Raw genomic sequence first — 8,730 nt, forward strand, 5'->3', positions numbered from 1 at the left:
TTGGGATGGGAATTTTCATAATAAAATTAGCTCTCAATAGAATTTTTATTGCGTGTTTATCAATAAGTTATCAGAACAAAAACATATTATAATCAATGTGATCATTTTATTGAAAGACGAATAATAGATTCAAATGTGAGAATAAATTTCAATTTCTGCATTTATAACTATGCTTCGGGCGATCACAATTATTGTTTGTGTTGTGTTATTCAGAACCAGGGCCCGAAATCTTCGAAGGTGAAAAATGAAGACCGACTCTACTATCAGTAGCTTCGCTTCGACTAGAACTGCTTCGGCAGTCGCCCACAACAAAAAGTGACTCGACTCGAAAATGAATTGATTAGCGTTGAATAGCGAGGATGACTGGTGAACTAGTCCAGTCAGTGGTTATTTAAACTGACGCGACTAATGAATCTGTCTCTTCATTCAACTGACTTCAATCCACACTTCCATTTCCCCCTGACACTAGTTTTATACCCGCGTACGCAATTTTATTTTTAAGTCCATATAAAGAGGAACGAAAAAATTATCTATGATGCAAAAAAGAAGTTACCCCATCAATGGACGGTTTATTGTCTACCCATCGTGAACTCAAACCAACGAACCTAGACATTTATCAAGTATGCTGTAAAGGTCCTCGCGTTAGTATTAGTAAATGGCGCGCAAAATAGCGCACACGCACTGCACGCTATTTTATACGTGTGAGTAATTTTCGTGTACGATAGAAAATAATCTAGCTCACCTGTAGCGTATGTCAAACCACGTTGAACTCAAACATCGATGCATGCACACGTACATGGGAGAGAGAAAGAGAGGAACGAATTCGTTTTGGGGGAAGTAATTTCAAAATGCGATGAGGACAATTTTACTGGGAAGAATGAAATGATATAGTCGAGTCGGTAGAGGGAGATAGCGATTAAATGCCCGACTGACTGTTTAGTCGTTTTGGCGGAGAAACTGCGTAAAGAAGCCAAAGGTCATTACAAACTGAATACGGATAAAGTCAGTCAGATAGTCAGCTGACTATCCTCAGTTATCTATGACTATGCAGAGCCCTGTTCAGAACATAAATTACGTTCTCAGCTGCTGGGTAGTTTTTTTTTCTCACGACCAGTATCTTAATAAAGAGTTGGCAGCGAAAAATTTTTTGGTTTTGCTCCATAGTTTTCGATTGGCGGACAGTCGAAAGCAACGTTTCGACTTATTGGGTTGGCTGAGACAAAATGCATTATTTTTATGTAAACTTCAAAGCTTTTTTTAGTATAGTTAGAATGAACCGATTTAGGTCAAATGTTTATCGTTTTGCATGATAACTTGTTGCAATGTTGAAGCTAGTTCCATGATGCATCTCTCATAGACACCCTCGTCTCTATTGGCAAAACAAACAAAAACCAGTCGATTTTCAGTTTCATTTTTAAGGCAAATTTTTCACTATCAAAATCATTAGCCATAGACAAAACAGGACATAATCACTTGGTGCTTGGTCCGGTTTATATCGACTATAAAAACCATCCACCTAAACTCACGGAGCATCTGGTGAATCACTATATGGTTTGGAATCACTATATGGTGTATGATGTGGCGTTATCCCGATGAAACACAATTTTTCTATTGATAAAAGCTAGACACTTTTGGGCGATTCCCTCCTTCAGGCGCCCAATTGTTGGCAGCACTGATCTGAGTTGAGAAACTTTGATTTTAGGGGAGTGACTTATAGTAGATAATTTGCGGTAAACACATGCTAGACCTTCCCGATCGTCAATCCAATCAATCGATGTTGTTGTAGGTAATCCACATACGCGTGGTACACAAATAACGTTACACTAAAAATGCGGATTTTAGACCCCCTTCCCCTATGTAACAATAAGTAACGCAAGACAAACCCCCTCCCCCTTGAGTTACGTAACGCCAACATAGTAAAAGCCGTTTGGAAAATTTTCATATTTTAGCTTTTATTGAGTATTAAGAATATCAACGTAAAAAAATCTGATATCTGCCAAGATTGGAAACAAATATTCTTAGACCAAAATTATTGGAAATGTAAAATCATCCTCATCTAGCCAATTATAATTCCGTATCCGAGTCTTCGTTGGTCCAAATAGACTCATTATTTTCAACCACTAACACCTCGTTTCCTAGCTATGAAACAGCTTTTTTGCGGTACTGATGTTTACCAAGGAACCAAGGAACACTAAAAACTTGTGAAGTTTTTAGTGTTCCTTGTTATTTTTCGGACATGCTACTATAGAGATCCGTCATTCGCAGGCGGAGTTCGAGTTTCTTAATGATCAAGAGGAAGTATTTAACCTGCTAACAACCGGATAAAGAGAGGCCATCCCAAGTTCAACTTAGTTAAAATTCTCAATTTGAATTGCGAACATGGTAGCTTGTGTACAAATTGTGCTCCGTTCAATTTAATATTTTGTATAAAAAAAATTTTGGCAAACGTGAAAAAAGTTGTGTCCAACGTCTAATTAAGTCGATGATCCAGATAAGTATCAATGCATGCTTTCATTTACTCTGGTTTTCATCAATTAAATTGGAAATAACGCTACGGCCTGCTATCGCTTTGGTGGCGGCTGTAGCGATATAATTGTTTGGTCGGCCCCTTGTGTTCAATGTGTGTTTTGTTCATAGCTATTGCTGCCGCTTGCACGGGATATTGTATGAAAGATGAGTGTGTGCAGAGTGTGTGAAAGTAAAATAATGATCAATGATGATCCAGTTGCTTGCGAGGGAATTTGCGGCGCTCGATATCATCGGCGCTGCACATCCCTCACAAAAGCAGCTGCAAAACTTATGACTGAGAATAAAAATGTTCAGTTTAAGTGTACTGAATGTTTGTCGGATAAAAGGGTACTTTCGTATTAGCGTCACCGGAGCCGAAATATAATAGATAACATTTTTATTGTTCGCACTGGCATTCAAATACAGGGTTTTCCATTTCGGGCTTCCGAAAGTATACAGCCCTGCGCTGACAACCGTTTGACATAGCTGTCAACCAAAGCGTCATATCGTTAGTTGAATGTCTGCCATTTTACAATATGGATAGTTTTAGCATCGCAAAACGTGTTAATTTTGTTAAATTATACTATAAAAATGATGAAAAACCGGCAAATGTTTTTCGAGCATTACGGACAGATTTTGGTCGTCACGGACGGCCTACAGAGCACACAATCGCTAATGTAGTGCGTAAATTCGAACAAACTGGATCCGTAGCGGATATTGTGAAACCTGTGCATCTTCGTAATGTGCGTTCGGCCGAAAATATTGCTGCTGTTGATGCCAGTGTGGAGGATGACCCGAATGTTTCGATTCCACGGCGTGCTCAGCAATTGGGCTTGTCAAACCCATCATTGTGGCGAATTTTGCATTTGGACTTGCACCTACATCCATATAAAGTCCAACTGGTACAAAAATTAGAGCGTGGTGACCATGGAATGCGTCGGGCATACGTCGATTGGGTGAACGAACACAAACGAACGAGCAGCCAAATGCTGAATTTTCGCATCAAATTTTCTTCAGCGATGAGGCACATTTCGAGCTCGATGGCTATGTGAACACCCAAAATTTCCGTATATGGGGCTCAGAAAATCCACACGTGATTGTTGAGAGGCCATTGCATCCGCCAAAAGTCACTGTTTGGTGCGCATTATGGTCTGGTGGAGTCATCGGGCCGTATTTCTTTGAAAATGAGGACGGCGAGACGGTAACTGTGAATGGTGAGCGCTATGACCGCATGTTAACCGATTTTTTTTGCCACAAATTGAAGATAAGGATACGGATGACATGTGGTTTCAGCAGGACGGCGCCACACAACACGACCGAACATGGCCATATTGCCAACGAAATTTGAGGAATGCATAATTTCGCGTTTTGGTGATGCCAATTGGCCGTCCAGATCATGCGATTTGAACCCGCCAGACTTTTTTTTGTGGGATTATGCGAAAGACCGTGTCTATGCCAACTCTCCGCAAACTCTTGAACATTTAATGGCATAAACCAAACTTTAATTTGAAATAAAAGTTTCATCGAAATTCGAATTCTAAGTGTGTTTTATTTCAATTTACTTTCGGAATTTAAAGTTGGAAAACCCTGTATTATTTGTATTGTTGTTGCCTTGTTGTAGCGGCGGCCTTTCGCAAACAAACCTGTGTTCCATCGATTGCCCGGTTAGTTTGAAACATAGGAGACGATCCTTTAGTTAGGTCCGACAGAGCGTTAGCGAGCTAATACGAAAGTACTGATAAAAGTTATTGTTCGTGAGATTCGTGATTATAGTGCACAGTGTCCAGTATATCGTAGGCTGTTAGAAAAGAAAAAAAGCAACATTTTTTCTAGTAAATAGTAACCCAAGGAAAGAAGATGTGAGAGAAAGTTAGAAATATTGTACTTCAATATAGCTGGGCTTTCTACAAATTATGTGGCAATGCGCCAACTTGTAGAAAATTTCCGTTTACGATTAGTCTTTCTTCCTGAAACTCATATTGTTGATGAGAATTCATTTGATCAATATACCATCCCGGGTTACAAAGTTGCTTTTTGCCTTTCACATTCCAGACACACTGGAGAAGTTGCTATTTACGCAAAGAATTAATTCAACATTCGGTCAAACGAATCTGTTGAAAATAATTGGTTCTTGGCAATTTCAGTTGAAAGAGTTATGCAGATGGGAAATTTTGGAATTTTGTATCATTCCCCCAGTTCTAGTGATCAGCGATTTTTAGAAATTTTAGAAAACTGGTGGGAGAGTTTCATTGACTCCAGTAAATTGAATGCAATTGCTGGTGACTTCAATATCGACTGGCTCAACGTGCAGAATTCGAAGCAATTGAAGCAACGATCTAATTTTTACAACTTGAAACAGACTGTAACAAAAGTTACAAGATTTTTGATAGATCACGTTTTCTCTAATTTCAATACAGTTCATTCTTTGATAGAGGCCAAATTTGAAATAGCGGATCATGAGACAATTTTTAAACATATTGAGAATGAACAGAGTGAACGTGAAGAAAATAGAGTTAAAATCAAGTGCTGGAACAAGTATTCAAAGGAAGCACTGTCTCATCTTGTTGCAAGGAACCTGAATTTTACTGGAAGAACTGACAATCTGGATTTGAAAGCAGCTGTTCTCAATAATATCTTGAAAGTGTGTACCAATAGCCTAGTTTTTTAGAAACAAATCAATTTGAATAAGTCGAACAGCTGGTACACTTTATCACTCTTGCGTCTCAAACGTAAACTAGATAAAATGTACTCAAAATTTTGTAGAAGTAATATAGAGAACGATTGGAAAAGGTACACCTGCGCGCGGAATATATATTCACAAGCCTTGAAACAGACAAGATGTGAATATATACAGAGGAAAATCGATCAACATCAGAATAACAGCAAGGAGTTATGGAAAATACTAAAAAGTTTACTTAACACTAAAAATAGTTTATCGCGGTCCATAACTTTTGAAGGTTCAGAAGAACATTCGGAACAAATCATTGCGGAAAAATTCAACAGTTGTTTCGTGAATAGTGTTCAACTGATCAATCAAAGTATTGGATTGGTCAGTGAGCCATAGGAAATGATACAGCCGATAGGCAGCAATTGCAGATTAGAATGTTTTCTACCAATCACATTTGCAGAGTTGAGAGATATTCGTTTTTCCTTGCATAAATCTGCTGGTATCGACAATGTCAACGCAAAAGTGATACAAGATTGGTTTCATGTTATTGGACATGAATTGCTAGGCCTGATAAATGAATCATTGCAAACTGGACACGTGCCTGAAGCTTGGAAGGAATCTCTTGTGGTTCCCATCCCCAAAGTTAATGGGACGGATAAAGCCGAAGAGTTCCGCCTTATTAACATGTTGCACACATTAGAAAAAAATTTAGAACTTGTTGTGAAAGGCCAGCTGATGAAATTGATTGACAATAACAGTTTGCTGACACCGGAACAGTCGGGATATCGAGAGGGACACTCTTGTGAGACCGCACTAAATCTGGTGTTGGTAAAATGGAAAGAGAATATCGAGGCTAAAGAAACTATTTTTGCGGTGTTCTTGGATTTGAAATGCACTTTTGAAACAATTTCAAGGGCCTTATTGTTGCAAACATTGAAGCGCTTTGGAATTGTAGGGACATCATACGAATGGTTTGAAAGCTACTTGTTTGATACAACTCAAAAGACTCGTTTCAACGATTTTATTTCTGCTCCCATCGATAACACACTTGGTGTACCACAGGGAAGTGTGTTAGGGCCCATTTTATTCATTTTATATATTAATGATATGCGGCGGGTTTTACGTTTTTGTGATTGTTCGCGGATGACACTGTTCTGTTCATCGCAGCTAAGGAGTTAAATGTAATCGCGGAGCACTTGAACGAAGATCTTCATTCTCTCGCGCGGTGGTCGAATTTCAACCAATTAAAGTTAAATGTTAAGAAGACAAAATACATGCTCATTTCTTCAGCAAACTCCAGATATAACGGTAATTTTGAAATCTATGGTGAGACTATTGAACGGGTTAAAGAAATAAAATATCTGGGAGTTTTGATTGACAGACTAACTTTTAAGTCTCACATTGATAATGTCATCAAAAAGGTTGCTAGAAAGTACGGCGTCATTTGTCGTTTGAAGAATGAGTTAAACGCAATTAGTAAAGTCAAACTATATAAATCACTCTTCTCACCACACATAGACTTCTGCTCATCCATCCTGTTTCTTGCAAATAATACACAACTATTGCGATTGCAGTGGTTACAAAATAAAATCATGCGAATAATTTTAAGATGTCATAGGTACACTTCCTTTGTCATAATGTTGGAAACGCTAAAGCAAAGGATTTATTACTTGACAATGGTGTTCATCTTTGAAATTTTGAATGATATGCTATACTTGTGTGATATACTTGTGTGATCGAATTGAACGAGGAAGTGATTTGCATAGATATAATACAAGAAACACGATTGAGGCAAGAACACCTAACTTTTTATTTAGCAGGTCCCAAAATTCACTATTGTATAAAGGATTAAAATTCTTCAATTCGATGCCCAGAAATATTAAACGAGCGGCAACAATGGCTGAGTTAAAATAATTGTGTCTCTCACATGTTAAATCTGTGTTGTGAACTTGTAAAAATGTTTCAATGTTTCTATGTTTGCATAAGCTATCATGTTCGTATTGATGATGATGGTTTTTTGTTGCATTATTGTTGTTGTAAATTAGATTTGAAAAAACAGGAAGTGGGTTATGTCTATGGTATAACCGCAAGGGTGACGTAGGACTATCGTTGATTTAGAGATCATTTGTATGAAGTTGAATCTGAATTCATTCTGAATGAATGAATATTTGGAGAACTTCGAAAACGAGAGCGTTACGTTGGAGGCACGAGGTTTTATGCATCCAATATTGGATACGGAAATATCCTTCTTCTTCAATGGCACTAACGTTCCTAGAGGAACTTCGCCGTCTCAACGTAGTATTACTTGCGTCATTTTTATTAGTACTTAGTTGAGATTTCTATGCCAAATAACACGCCTTGAATGCATTCTGAGTGGCAAGCTCTAGAATACGCGTGATCACAGTGCAAGTCGGAGGAAATTTCTTTGACGAAAAATTCCCCAGACCAGAACGGGAATCGAACCCGAACACCCGGCATGTTAGTTATGACGCTAACCACTCGGCCACGGGAGCACCCGCGAAACAAAACAAAATTGTGTGAAGTTCACTTCAGCGCTTTCTCATTCATGTCTGTAGATTATACACGATGGAATGCAAAAAGCACACAACAAAAACCCACGGAAATATCCTACTGATGAGGAAGAATAATCTTCAGAAGCTATCCTGTTGATTGCGATTGATTGAAAAATCACAAAACCTAATGTATTTGGTCACAGTGTTACATGGATAGAAAACATTAAAATAAACTCTTTCATATGAATGTAATTTTAAATTCCTAGAGGAACTGGCAGATTATTTTCAGTAACGATTAGATATTTCCACATCTGTTAATAGCACTTGATTGAAACATATTTGGTCACAGTGTTACATGGATAGAAAACATTCAAATAAACTCTTTCACATGAATGTATTTTTAAATTCCTAGAGGAACTGGCAGATTATTTTCCGGATCTTTCTCGATCCAAACGGAAAGAATTCCGTGCGTGTATGTGTGTATGTGTGTAGCGGCTGCTTCGAGATCTTCCCGGGGAACCGTTTGTAGCATCACTCTCCTCCTGATGGATTCCCTTCTGGCCTAAGGTGCATAAACAGGCTCTTGGTGACACCGTTCATCCGCGCTTTCATGATAAATGAAGAGCTTCACCACAACAGCGACAACATGCTCCAATCGCTGTTCAATTAGAACTGAGTGGATTTCCGAGCGGCGCTCGCTTAAATACCGATTGGTGATTTCAATAGCCTATTTTGAAAGCAAATTTAAGACTATTGAAACAAGTTTTTGGATCAGAAAGTAACAAGTATAGAACGCGTAGACATTTTATCTTTCGAATGAAGTGTTTATCATACCATTTCGTTCAGTTGTTTAGGAGCTATTAACACTCAAAATCTCGGTCTCCGGCGTAACGCTTTCGTTTTCGAAACTTTGATTTTACACCCCGGTATAGAAATGAAAGACGTAGTCCTACGTCAAAAATATATAAATGAGTAGTCTACAAAAGCTTGAACCACGCGCGCGTTTCGGTAGACATAGATAACTTGATTTTGAACACTGGC

The 8,730-nt window shown here is 38.4% G+C and overlaps 2 protein-coding genes across 3 annotated transcripts in view; both read left to right on the plus strand.

Annotated features, from left to right (window-relative positions):
* LOC129771247 (myocyte-specific enhancer factor 2) overlaps positions 1 to 8,730 on the plus strand; it is a 224,506-nt gene that overhangs the window by 67,670 nt on the left and 148,106 nt on the right. The gene's annotated exons all lie outside the window — the stretch shown is intronic.
* The window catches only part of LOC129771248 (uncharacterized), a 43,207-nt gene that overhangs the window by 1,017 nt on the left and 33,460 nt on the right, over positions 1 to 8,730 (plus strand). The window lies entirely within an intron of this gene.

The sequence above is a fragment of the Toxorhynchites rutilus genome, chromosome 2 (assembly GCF_029784135.1).
Source record: "Toxorhynchites rutilus septentrionalis strain SRP chromosome 2, ASM2978413v1, whole genome shotgun sequence".
In the NCBI taxonomy this organism is placed as follows: Eukaryota; Metazoa; Arthropoda; class Insecta; order Diptera; family Culicidae; genus Toxorhynchites; species Toxorhynchites rutilus.